The sequence below is a fragment of the Phalacrocorax aristotelis genome, chromosome 12 (assembly GCF_949628215.1).
Source record: "Phalacrocorax aristotelis chromosome 12, bGulAri2.1, whole genome shotgun sequence".
Lineage (NCBI taxonomy): Eukaryota > Metazoa > Chordata > Aves > Suliformes > Phalacrocoracidae > Phalacrocorax > Phalacrocorax aristotelis.
Genome location: NC_134287.1, coordinates 5,601,866 through 5,615,878, shown reverse-complemented (window position 1 = coordinate 5,615,878; position 14,013 = coordinate 5,601,866).

The following is a 14,013-nucleotide window of genomic DNA, read 5'->3' as shown; positions in this document are numbered from 1 at the left end:
TTTGATGAAAATTGAGTGGGTTTTGGGTTTTTCGGAGCAAAATAGTAGCTGGTTCAGAAATGTTTGACTAATTTGCTAGAAGAACATCTCTACCACGTTACATCCCTTGCATATTTCTAGGTTAAGATCCCATGGGTAACTCGGTGTTTGTTACCAGTGATAGTTTGCAGCATTACTCCTGCATGAGCTTTTTGCTCCTGCCCTGTGGTCTTGTTTGAAACACAGTAATGCAAAGTCCTGCTTCTCCAGTACATTCACACTTCAGCTTCAGGGATTTTTATTTTTTTTTTAAACCCAAGACAGATGTTGGTTAAATATACATAACATTATAATAACTCCCTCTGGTTGAGAAGCATTGCAGAAGCTTCATGGAATGCAAGTTACATGATGAAAGCCTTTTGGAGGGGTGTATGGGTAAGAAATAAAAACTGAAGATCACTTCAGTGGTAGGAAAAAATGCCATTTTGATACACTGAATCTGAGACTTGGACCAAATTCCCTTGGTACCAAGCTATCAATGGCTGGAGGGATTTCTCATAACCAACACAACAGCAATTCTTTCAACTACTGAGAGGGGCATAGAAAACTTTTGCTAACCTATAAGGATAATTTAGTCTGAACTGCATTAAACAAAGGCTGCATTTTTTTTTCTTAAATTCTTTAGTATATTTTAAATGCAAAGCAGTGGCTTTTTGTTCTGTCAGTGATTTCTTTTGAAAAAGCAAGGGTATCTTTGAACTGCAGGGTTCTCTACCCCAGAATGTTGTTAAATTTCTAGTATTAGAAAAATGAAAGTGCTTTCCACTTAGCATAAATTAAATACCACGCAATGCAGCTGACCTTCCCACATTACCAAGCATGGTCTCCTGTTGCAGACACAGAATTGTGCTGTGCGTTTCAGTCGCATACCACCCTGCCAGTAACTAGGCTTCTCCCATCTCATTTCAAAGAGGGATGAAAATGCAAACTAACCCGAGCAGAAAATTCACAAGTGATTTTAAAAGTACAGGAGCTTCAATTTCCTTGTCCAGCTCTAGAGTCTTTATGAACAGAGTTGTTCTATTTTCCTTTCTAACAGGGCTCAAAAGTGAAAGCTCTTCTGGCTAATAGGTGGTAAACCTCATTATGTAGATTTATTTTTAAAATACATTTATAACACTTGTATATAGCTACTTGTATGCCAAATGACAGAGAATATATGTGTATTTCCTGAGCCTTCAGGTCTTAAGCTATTTTAGATAGAGGTGGAGTAGGTGATCGCAGACAGTCCATAACATTGCTCACGGCAGCTCCTGCTCAAAGCGTTTTTGTTCGTGCTGAGCTAAATCACATATACTATGTATTGGAATCCCTTTATAAAACACTTAAGAGTAGAGTCATTAGCAGCCCACAGAAATATTTTCTTGTAACCTATAGATTAGGACCAAGAAAAACATAAAACAGCTTTACTAGTGCAATCTGCGGAGACATTTTCGAGACTATTCCAGCAACACATCATGGAAATTGTCCCAGGTGTCAGGGGTCGTCTTGTCTCTTCAAAAATCTGAGCATCCTGGGGCCTTTCTTGACCAAGCATGAATCTCAAGTGCGTCCTCTGCAAAGGTCAGTACCATGTGGCTTGCAGCACTGAGCTCGCTGTGCCTCAGCCTTCTTAGCTGAGAACCGAGAGAGGGAAAAACCCCTGTGTGGAAAGCTGCAATTGTAGATAGTGTAATTATAGGTGGTTGTTAGCGTGGGAAACAATAGTGCAGACATCTCCCAAAACTGTGTGAGATACATGTATTAACCAACTTTACTAGAGTCTTACTGACAAAGTGGTGGCCAAAGTCCTTAGTTATTGCAGCTGGCATTCAGATGTTATACAAGTTATTTTCAAACCTGCAATTGCCAAGCAGAGTGCATCCTTTTTGTCCTTGTTACCACATTAATTAAATCCCATAAGCCTCACTTAGAGTGTCTCATCACTGAGGAATGTAACTATTTACGGCATCCATGTATGATGAGTTTAAAGAAAATAAAACCAAATCATTCTGTATAATAAGCTGGACCCCTTGAAAAGCCTGTTAGATGGGCAGCTTTAGGAGCCTCATTACAGGGTAATTAGTTACATCTGGATGTTCCTCAGGTGCAAATTAACAAAGTGTTTTAAAAAGCATTGCATAGGACTTGAATTTATCCCTTTTGGCAGCTGTGTAAACATCATCTGGGAAGCCATGTAATCCTTTGCTTGCACCTAATGTATTCTTATGAGTAGCAGCCACTGGGTTGGTGTTAAACCACATCTGCATATATGCATAAGAACATGACCAAGAGAAACAGTATTAATACATCAGCCACCATGTGCAGCTTGTACAGTAGTTTTTAGTTTTGTTTTGGTTCTATTCTGTTTTTAGAAGGAACCAGGCTTGTGATAGTGCACACCACAGGAAAGGTGCAAAAGGCGTAAGCACACTGAATTCACTATGTGGCAGTTCTGCTCCAGTCAGAAAGCAAATAAATATACTGAAATGTAATTAGGATAAATCAAATATACACCACAATTATATGGCATGTGGCAAGCAGACTCCAAAAGCGAGTGGTGTATTTTTGCATCCTAACATTTCCTGTATTCCCAAAGCAGATTCTTTCCTTATTATTCCATTTTTGAGATGTAATTAGATGGCCTCAAAATATCTTTCTTTTTCTCTCTAACAACCCGTTTTTGAAAGTCAAGTTTCTTTCTTTACTAATGGACTTGCAGAGGAACTGAATGGTATTGCCATCAAAATACAGTAATATGACTTAAATATTCCCTGTCCCATAGGTAAGAAAGTGGAAGGATGGAGAGAGAGGGTACAATGAAGTTGAATTCTAGTACTATTAACAGGTGAACTTGGTGCTACGTCTTGAGTAGGGCATATACTTCATTTTTGTCCTTTACAGTATATTAGCATTAACAAAGGAAATGTGTGATCAGTTTATACCACCCTGCCATACACAAACCAAAATCTCTGTTTTTGCTCAATGCTGATACCAAACCAAAAAGGAGGTACTGGAGTGGCAGCATACTGTATTGGCCATCCTGCCCTTCAGACACTGCTCTTCTCATGCAGAGGTCTCGCCTGGCTGGAAGTAGCAGCACATGCTGAAAACCTAGAGGATATGAAGAACTGCTTGATGAAACGAAATCAGCTAGTGACTGATCATGGGGAGGTTTACCTGGCACCGGGCCTGCTGGTGGCAGATGGAGTTCACCTAACTCAAAGGGGAAAAAGGATTCTTGCAAATGAGTTGGTGGGGCTCGTTGAGAGGGCTTTAAACTAGGTTTGAAGGGGGAGGGGGATGTAGCCAGGCCCACCGGAGAGGAGCCTAGGGGTGGTGTGCCAGGGTTGGGGGTGAAGCCGATATCCCAGCTCAAGTGCATCTATGCCAATGTGTGCAGCATGGGCAACAAACAGGAGCTGGAAGCCATTGTGCAGTGAGATAGCTATGACTTAGTTGCCATCACAGAGACATGGTGGGATGACTCTTACACTGGAGTGCTGCAGTGGATGGCTATAAGTTCTTCCAAAGGGATAGACAAGGAAGGGGAGGTGGTGGGGTGGCTCTGTATGTTAGGGAGTGCTTTGATTGTGAAGAGCTTCGCAACTTTGATAAGGTCAAGTGTTTATGGGTAAGGATAAGGGGGAAGGCCAACAAGGCAGATATCCTGCTGCCGGTCTGTTATACACCACCAAACCAGGATGAAGAGGTAGATGAACTGTTCTACAAGCAGCTGGAAGAAGTATCACAATCAGTTGCCCTTGTTCTAGCGGGGGGCTTCAATTAACCAGATGTCTGCTGGAAATACAATGCAGCAGAGAAGCAACAGTCTAGGAGGTTCCTGGAGTGTGTGGAAGATTACTTCCTCACACAGCTGGTAAGTGAACATGCCAGGGGAGGTGCCTCACTCGACCTCCTGTTCACAATCAGAGAAGGACTAGTGGGAGATGTGGTGGTCAGAGGCCGTCTTGGGCTTAGTGGCCATGATATGATTGAGTTCTTGATTCTTGGTAAAGGAAGAAGAGGGGTCAGCAGAGCCACTACCATGGACTTCCGGAGGGCAGACTTCAGCCTGTCCAGGGCACTGGCTGGGAGAGTCCTTTGGGAGGAAGTCCTGAGGGCAAAGGAGACCAGAAAGGCTGGGCTTTCTTCAAGAAGGAAGTCTTGCCGGCGCAGGAGCCAGGCTGTCCCCAAGTGCCGCGAGACGAACCGGTGGGGAAGACGACTGTCCTGGCTGAACAGGGAGCTTCTGCTGACACTTAGTAGACTCTCCTTTTTTCCCTGCTTTTGGAAGAAGGGCCAGGTAAGACGAGTACAGAGACCTCATTAGATCTTGCAAGGAGAAAATTAGGCAAGCAAAAGCCCAGCTAGAACTCAACCTGGCCACTGCTCTAAGGGAAAACAAAAAATATTTTTACAAATATATCAACAACAAAAAGAGAATCAAAAAGAGTCTCCATCCTGTATTGGATGCAGAGGGGAACACTGCAACTGAGGATGAGGAAAAGGCTGAGGTACTAAATGCCTTCTTTGTCTCAGTCTTTAACAGTCAGACCAGTTATCCCCAGGGTATTCAGCCCCTGGAGCTGCAAGGCAGGGACAGATCGCAGAATAACCCCCCATAATCCAGGAGGAAGCAGTTTATGACCTGCTGAGTCACCTGGACACTCCCAAGTCTATGGGGCCAGATAGGATCCACCCAAGAGTACTGAGGGAGCTGGCAGAGGAGCTCGCCAAGCCACCCTCCATCATTTACCAGCAGTCCTGGTTAACAGGGAGGTCCCAGATGACTGGAGGCTTGCCAGTGTGACACCCAACTACAAGAAGGGCCAGGAGGAGGATCCAGGGAACTACAGGCCAGTCAGCCTGACCTCGGTACCAGGGAAGATTATGGAGAGGTTCATCCTGAGTGTGCTCACCAGTCATGTGCAGGACAACCAGGGGATCAGGCCCAGCCAGCACAGTTTCATGAAAGGCAGGTCCTGCCTGACCAACCTGATCTCCTTCTATGACCAGGTGACCTGCCTAGTGGATGAGGGAAAGGCTGTGGATGTTGTGTACCTGGGCTTTAGCAAAGCCTTTGACACTGTCTCCCACAGGATCCTCCTAGAGAAGCTGGCGGCTCATGGCTTGGGCAGGTGTACTCTGCGATGGGTAAAAAAACTGGATGGCCGAGCCCAGAGCGTCGTGGTGAACGGAGCTAAATCCAGTTGGCAGTCAGTCATGAGTGGGGTTCCCCAGGGCTCAGTGTTGGGGCCAGTCTCATTTAATATCTTTATCAATGATCTGGATGAAGGGATCGAGTGCACCCTCAGTAAGTCTGCAGATGACACCAAATTGGGCGGGAGTGTTGATCTGCTCGAGGGTAGGAAGGCTCTGCAGAGGGACCTGGACAGGCTGGATCGATGGGCTGAGGCCAACTGTATGAGGTTTAACAAGGCCAAGTGCTGGGTCCTGCACTTGGGTCACAACAACCCCAGGCAACACTCCAGGCTTGGGGCAGAGGGGCTGGAAAGTGCCCGGTGGAGAAGGCCCTGGGGGTGCTGGCTGACAGCCGGCTGGGCATGAGCCAGCAGTGCCCAGGTGGCCAAGGAGGCCACCAGCCCCTGGGCTTGTGTCAGCACTGGTGTGGCCAGCAGGAGCAGGGCAGTGATCGTGCCCCTGTACTTGGCACTGGTGAGGCCACACCTTGAATATTGTGTTCAGTTTTGGGCTCCTCACCACAAGAAGGACATCGAGGCGCTGGAGCGTGTCCAGAGAAGGGCAATGGAGCTGAGGAAGGGTCTGGAGAGCAGGTCTGATGAGGAGCAGCTGAGGGAGCTGGGGGTGTTTAGCCTGGAGAAGAGGAGGCTGAGGGGAGACCTTATCGCTCTCTACAACTACCTGAAAGGAGGTTGTAGTGAGGTGGGTGTTGGTCTCTTCTCCCAGGTCACTAGTGACAGGACAAGAGGAAATGGCTTCAAGCTGCACCAGGGGAGGTTTAGATTGGATATTAGGAAAAATTTCTTTACTGAAAGAGTGGTCAGGCATTGGAACAGGCTGCCCAGAGAGGTGGTGGAGTCGCCATCCCTGGAGGTATTCGAAAGATGTGTAGATGTGGCACTTCAGTGCATGGTTTAGGAGATATGGTAGTGTTGGGTTGATGGTTGGGCTTGATGATCCTAGAGGTCTTTTCCAACCTTAATGATTCTATGATGTGTGAGGGATGCTACAGGCAGTGACTGTAGGGTCACTTTTATCTGCACAGTCTGACTTTTTTCAGTCCCAGAAGTCCTACAAACTCCCTTTCCCATCTATAGAAACAAAGCAACCACTTGACAACATAAACTGTCAAGCCCAATGGAGGAGTGGGGTTTATCAAGCCTATTTGACAAGTTTGTCACAGCTGGATGTTCCTGCAGATTAAATTTCAGCTGGTTCAAGGTCCAGTTACAGAGCTCAGGTATGGTGTTTGCTGGATGAGCAGATGCACATAGAGTGACTTGTGACAGAATAAGCCATGGATATGGCACCCGATACTTCAAATCGTACTGCACCTTGCCCATTCCTACTTTCCACATGATTGCAGGATGCCAGTGGGATTCTTTTGGGCAGGACCCTGATGCTCCCGCCTTCAGGTTCGGTTGCCTGCACAGGAAGCAGCTGCAGTCCACAGCAGATGCCCTGGTCCTGGGGCCTGACCACCCCTTTGCTAACAGCTCATCCAGGCAGCAGGTGTAACCTGCTCTCAGCTCAAGCAGCAGGGTAGGTGTAAGGATTGCTGGGAGAAAGCTCAGAGCTGGGCTGAGACCTTCCTTCCCCTACTTTTATTTAATGATGCATATAAAAAAGGGATCTGCATACCTGAGATGGTGCCAGCTTATTTCATACCTGTACTAGGGGTCTGTTCCTGGGGCCCTGGGCAAATACAGAGCTTCGGGCTGACCCTTAAAGTAATTACCTCGTACTGGAGCCAGGCTGACAGAATAGTACCCCTCTCTTCCTCTGGGGGGAAAGCCAAGTTCAGTTCTCCCATGACACAGGAAAGGTTGTGAGTCATGCTGTAGAGTCAAAGGCTTTAAGGGCACAGAGTGCCCTCTGCCATCACTGTATGGTGAAAGCACAGCATAAATGCAGATAGCAGAGTTAGCTGTTCTTTGCTTCAAGTAAGGATGGGCTTGAGACTCATCTGCTCTATCAAACAAGCTTCATGTACTTTTTTTTTCCCAGCTGGTACAATATTTTTATTTAAAGCTCCTCTATCTTTAGTGGTGCATTATAAGGCTCTGACATCAAAGTGCAGACGGACTGCAGCGCAGCAGCTTTACAGAGGCCAGGTCAGCCTCAGAGTCTACAACAAAAGCATTATGGCAGGATTCTGGAACTGTACCAACTGCTTGGCAGAAAAGAGATACAGATTTCATATCATGTCTAGAACAAGATCATCCCTCTTTACTGCAGCTGTGGTTGCAAAGTAAGCCTAGAGCAGATGCTGGAATTCTAAAATCCTGCATTACTTGAAAGCAGACCTAGGCTCCCAGCAGGTAAAATGCTAGGACTTGCCAGCACCTTGCTTTCTTTGTCCTGCTTCTGCTGTTCCTGCCAGTAGTTACAGTTGCGCTGAAAAGTTGCTTTTAAATGTCAGAGATAAAGAACAGTTGGATATGGATTTGCAATCCTGGACACATGCAGTATTTGAGAAGATGTTCTGATCTCATATTCTGGTTCAGTCCTTTTATAGTTAATCTCCCCATTTTCCAACTGTGTAGGAATTGTAGATTTTGGCTAATCCTTCTCGTTGGCCTCTGGTGGTTGGAGCTTTTTCCATTGACAGCAGTTCATCAGTACAGCTAAACAAAATCACTGTAAGCTGTCAAACAGAAGACAAATGAGAGCTTACAAAATAGAATACTCACTGAACTGAGACAAAACTTCCAGTGCCGACAATGATGATGGCGGGGGAGCAGAGACTATCTAGTTATAATTGCCAATTTAGCAACAGCTGAGCCTGTACTTATCTGAATTGGTACTTCTGCTAAATTCATGATGTTTTTGTCCTGTGCTAAGCCTTGACGTTAGCAGACACAATGCAAATGCAGTGTTCCAGGGATAACTCCTCTGTCAAAAAACAGCAGGTGGTGGTTAGTCTGAGGACTGAATCCTAGGGGAAGATTGCTTTTCCCCCTCATGTGGGCACCTGCTGTTGAGCTGAGATTTTTTTTTTATCTGCATACGAGCATCAAGGTGATGAGCATGCCCTGATTTTTTTCAGCAGAGGTTTGTAATTGTTCTCAGTTCCAGCCTTTGCGCCTTTTTTTCTAAGCCCAAAATAGAAATTCACTTTTCTTTTTGTTTACAGCTTTTGTGTTGTGCTCTTGAAGTCCTGCCTAGATAAAGGTTTATCTTTGGATTTTACCTCATAACGCCAGCATTCTGTTCTATCATTAAGTGGTTGCTACCGAACACAAGTGAAAAAATTGTAAATATGACTTATTCTATCAAGGATAGGTGATTTGTGGGACATAATTGCTGTTTAGCCCATTGATTTGCTCTCTCATCAAAAGATGTTTCAAGTTAATGTATAAAAGGATATATAAAAATATGCAAGAACCTCTTATCTGAAATGAATTTTGCTCCAATGCAGTACAGTGCAGATGAGTGCAGTAACAAAACAGATGCACTCGCCCTTCTAAATGAAAACCAGCATCTCAAGGGGATTTATATGACGGCAATAACTCTCTCATCATCTAAAAATAGTCATCAACTATAACATTAGGCACAGGAAGTCCAAGTAAGAAAGAGCATGTTTAGTGTATTGATGGTGTTAGTGTACAACATGGCATACCTAAACCAGAAAGTGAATACAGAATCCTGAAATTAAACTTAGACTATTCATGACAAGAATAGGGGATGAGAAGAAACAGGAGTAAGAAACAAATCTTTTTGCCTTTCATATACAGGTATACTGCTACTCATTTTGGGACAGCAACCTTCTAACAGCCCTCTAACCTGCGTTGCATACAGGAGGAACCATGTTCTTTCTCTAAGCTGACAGTTATTCTAGTCCCATAAATAGCTTGCTATAAATTCTGTCAGAGAAAAATAAAGGCGGAAGGATGACACAAAACCAAGCTATAGGATACAGACAAGGGAGAAAGTTGCCTTCAGCTGAAATTTGAAATGTTGCAGACCAACGTGCTGCATCCTAAAAGGCTCTGACAGGCCTATCATCAGCAAGGTTGTAATATTCTTTCCCATCATATATTCTCCAAGTCATGGCTGCAGGCTTCTCTTCTTTTACTATGGGTAGCATGTTTGGTTTGTAGTTTGGAGATGAGGCAGATCACAGACATTTGATGCCTCCAACCACAGGCAGTATATTTAAACTAGCTTTGACCAAAAAATGCTGTGCTTGAGCTCACGTGGTGGGTCCTGCTGAAAGGGGTCAGGGCTGGAGGCACACGTTCTGCTTGGAGCATGTGTGCATTGGGCAGCTGGAGTGCAAGTCTGTAGCAGAGAGGGTCAGAAGAACAGAGCTTAGCAAGGAAACTTCAGCTTTCTGAGTCTTGCTCTTTAATATGCAAGTAACATCACTTCAGGCTTGCATCATGGTGGTTAGTAGGCATAAGTAGGTCTAAGGCTATTCAAGCTGACAAATCTCTGACTCATCTCTCCTCTGATTGGGGTGATAGGCTTTCTGCATTAGCTGAAGCCTTTGAAATGAACTGACAGGAAAGACAAGAGGGAGTTTAACAAAATATCATAATTAATTCAACAACATTTTAAATCACCAACTGCAATGTTATTCAATTTCGGTGAGTGGGAAATTAAATAATTCAAAATATTTCAAATCTCACAGAGCAATTATACAATTGAAAGCTCAAAAGTTCAGATCAGTCTTCAGAGGGGTATATTTCTAATGGACAGGGCTTCTCTCAAGCCAGGAAAATGCATTATCTCTGCAGTGTTCTTTTCAAGCTTACAGCTCTGGAGAGTATGATTTATTCATCTGTCAGATTTTGTGCACTTCTTGCCAGGGTATCAGTTCTATCTTATTTCTCTAAACCAGAAAAAAACATTTTTAGAAAGAGAGCAAGCAGAAAAAGCCTTTACATACAAATCAGCTGATTCAGAGTCCCTTCTCCATTTTCCATCTCCTTCAACCACATTGCCTTGTATTTATTCTCAAGTTAAACCAGTCACATGAGCTTTTGCTCTCTGTGACAGAATTATAGAAAATAGGATAAGCAGTTTATCCCTTCACTGTGCAGACCAGGCATCTCTTCCAAACTGATGTATTAGTGAGCCACCACAGCCAGATGCAGCCTGGGAACGCTCAGACCCCGTGGTGAGCCTGACTCAGGAAAAGGAAGCTCCCACCACATGGAGAAGAACAGAGAAAGGCACAGACAATTCCCATATTGCTGTGTAATTCTGTTCTTCGTTCACCGTGCAAAGTATGTGGTTGTTACCTACTGCTGCTAAGCAATTTCTCTTCTTGTGCTCTTTAGTGAAGGCTCATACTGCTCTTCCTTCCCCTCCACTCATATGCTCTGTGCATACACGGATTTCCCCCAGACTAGAAAGTCTAGAGCCACAAGGAGACTATTAGCACAAATTTGGGAGCTGAATGTGCACGATGCTTTCTGTTCTAGGATAACTCAACCGTAAGTCGCAGACTCTGCAAGGAAATGTTTCTTCCTTCACTCCCACCTGACACAGGAAGGCTGCTATCACCACTAGGGTGCCTGATATTTCCTTTAATAAGCCCATGTTTCCAATTGCTAAGAACCTTGTCAAACTTCAAACACCATGCTATCTGGCCACAGTTGAGTAACTGTGGAAGATCTCTTCTGTGATAGTTTGGTCACTTAATAAGAAATTGCGGCAGGTCTCTGACAGTCTTAAAATTTGAAGCAGGGAATTGAAAATTAGGTGGTAGGGAGGACTTCAGAGTGGTGTTTGAGGTAGTAGCTTTTGTAACTTGTATGAAGAATCTTCCCAAACACCTTGAAAATTTGAAGGTTGAAGCTGCACAGTTGGGATCTGATGAAACTGAACTGGCATTTCCCAAGGTTTTTTTTTGTGTAAGGGGCACAGTAAGAGAAGAAATGGGTTTTAGCACCTTATCGCTACCTGCAGTGCTGTATAGCTGGACCTGAAAGCAGAAAGCTTGTCCTCCAGCGCCGTCAGTGAACCTCCCTGCTTAGCCTATCGTACTCAAAGGCAAAAGAGAAAATGTGGATTCAGCAACAGCTGTAGTGAATGCAGGACAAGGAGGCTGGGGACAGAGTAGTCATTTAGAAAAATGGTTAAGAGATTGTGGGCCTTAATGTGTGACACAGCCTGGGAGCCACAGAAGGGCTCTGGGTGCTGGGGGCAGCAGATCGCAGAATGGATGAGGGAGGCAGGTGACAAATGGGTGGGATGAGGACTGAGACTGGCCAGGGGAAAATGATGTGGATCCAGAGACAGGGGAGGAGGTCTGTCACCATCAGAGGCTGGAGCAGGGTGCGTGCCTCAGCTCCGCTGCTGCTCTCCAGCACCTGGAAACGCTGGTGACGTGGGCTTATCGCACAGACACACACATCCTCACCACGGGCACATCTAGCACGTGACGGATCCCGTGGCTCTTCCCCATGAGATAATGCGTGTCCATGTCACTAACGTAACATGTAATGAAAGCTGCTCCTTGTCCCTTCAGTTTCCCCTTTCTTTTGTTTGAACACTTGGCAATTACAGCCCCAGCTCTGCACTACCAGCCCTTTACTGTGAAGCCAATGTGATCCCACATGTTAGGAAATACCCAAACCACAGTGGCCTGTGCAACCTTATTTCTGCCCTCTCTGTGAAAGGATCTGTAGCATGACTCTTCATGCTATTCCAGAGCCCCCTTCATGCCACTCTCTTTGAAGCTTGCTCCAAAGGTAAAATTGCCGCTGGTGGCCCGAGTTTCCCTGTGGTGCCTGATGTTACTGTGCCAAGCTCTCCCCAATTACAACCTTCCCCAGAGCTGGTTGTAGCACAAGCAGCACTGGGCTGGGGGCTGCAGGGCCACAGAATTTCTATAATGCCACCTGTGATGCAAGTGACCTGATACATGTAATTTTTTCCTCAGAATAACAGGCATCGCATCAGTCTCAAGTTCAATGCACGGCAAAGCTGCAGCTCCACTTGCTGCGCTCGGTACTGCTGCAAATTAATTTTGTTAATTAATTCATGGAGTCACACACCCCCCACCCCACTCCCTAACAAAAAAAAAGGAGGCGGCTGTGACATAAACCGCAGCCTGCGATGCCCCGCCGAGGCCCGGCTGCCCCCTTGCAGTCCGGCGCCGCCATCTTGCCCCGCGTATCCTTGCTCCCGAGGCCCGGCGCCGCCGCCGCTCTCACACGCTCCCGCCGCCATTTTCTGATCACCTCCCCGAGCCCCCCCCCCCGAGCGGCCCGGCGCCCCCCGCCCCCGGACAGGCCCGGCCCCTCTCACCGCCTCACGGTGCCTCAGCTCGGCGGCACCGCCCTGCGGCCGTGCCGTCGCTCCGGGTCTGGCGGCGGCTGCGGCCCCGTTCCCCCGCGTCCCCGGCCCCTCTGGGCGAGGGCGGCAGGACGCGGCGGAGGCGAGAAGGGAGCCCCGGAGCCCGGCCCGCGGGCGGCGCCGGCTTGGAAAGCGCTGGGACAGCAGGCGGCTTTAGGGCACAGGACCGCTAACACGGTGCTAAACTTGAGAAGGTAAAGCCTTCACGCAGTCTTGCTCCTTATAAAATACACCTCTGGCCCATTTATGCGATTTAAAAGTGATTTATTTTCTCCAATTAAGCCTTTAACGCTTTCTTTATATCTGTAGAATCGTACAAACACGATCTTCCTCAGCGGAACGAAGAAGATAATTTCCATGCATGAAGATAACAGCTCCTCACATTGTTACAGGAAATAACAGCAAAGGTTGCATCATATAGCACCGAGAATAATTTTAATTACAGTGTGAAGGAAAGATACCATGAGAGCATTTTGTTTCATGATGAATCTTTTACGCTGACATTTTTATTCTGAAGTATATGCTGTTTCCAAGCAATGAAAATGAAACTTGACATTAAAAAATTAAAATATACCTGTTTAAAAAAGTTGACACTTTCTACAAATTAAGCTATGAAATTTAATTTATTTTCTTGCATAGCAAATTTCCTTAAACTTTAAAACATGTAAGAAAACCTAAAAAGAACCCAACAAAAAAAAATCAATTCTTCCTTTCCTGGTCTTCCCTTACCCCAGCCTGGTCAAACAGTAGGAATATGCATGCCTACGTCACAAACCTGAACATCTCTCTGCAAATTAAGCATACAATCCTACTCTTAAATTTTTTAGTGTAAAAATGGTACTAAAGATCTCAATATTTACTGTCAATGAAATCACTTCTACTTGGCTGCTTTCCGGGTCAAAAAATCCCAACAAGGGACCAAAAAAAAAAAAAAAAAAGAAAAAAAAAAGCAAACTTCAGCTTTTTCTCTCTCTTGCATCACCATAAATAAGACACCTTGTTCTGTTGTTCATTCCAAAGATGAGGGACCAGGTGTGACAGGTAATTTCAAATACATATGCACAGCCATTACCTGCAGTAACAGGTAACTGGTTGGAAATAGCACTAATTAGCTCACTATACATACTGCAAAACGGGTATTTAAACTTCCTTTCTAACAAGGATAAGGTAGTAACATTTAATATTAAATCGTACCAAAGGAAAGACCTGTTGAGCAAGGAGATTAGTTTTGATGTGGCTGCCTCTCAAGAACAAAACGTTACTGTTTGCCCAAGCCAACCGAGACTGCATGGGGCCAAAGGCAGGATTGCTCCCCTCTCCCGATACCATTAGCCATTCAGGACCATGAAGAAACATTACAAATTCAGCTTTTTATAGCGAAGAGCTGCTGTTGGCCTGTGGAGACTGTAGTGCTATCCATTCTCATTACGTCTCTCCAAGTTGCGCAGTCGCTCTCCTGCAATACCGGGCTACCAGGAC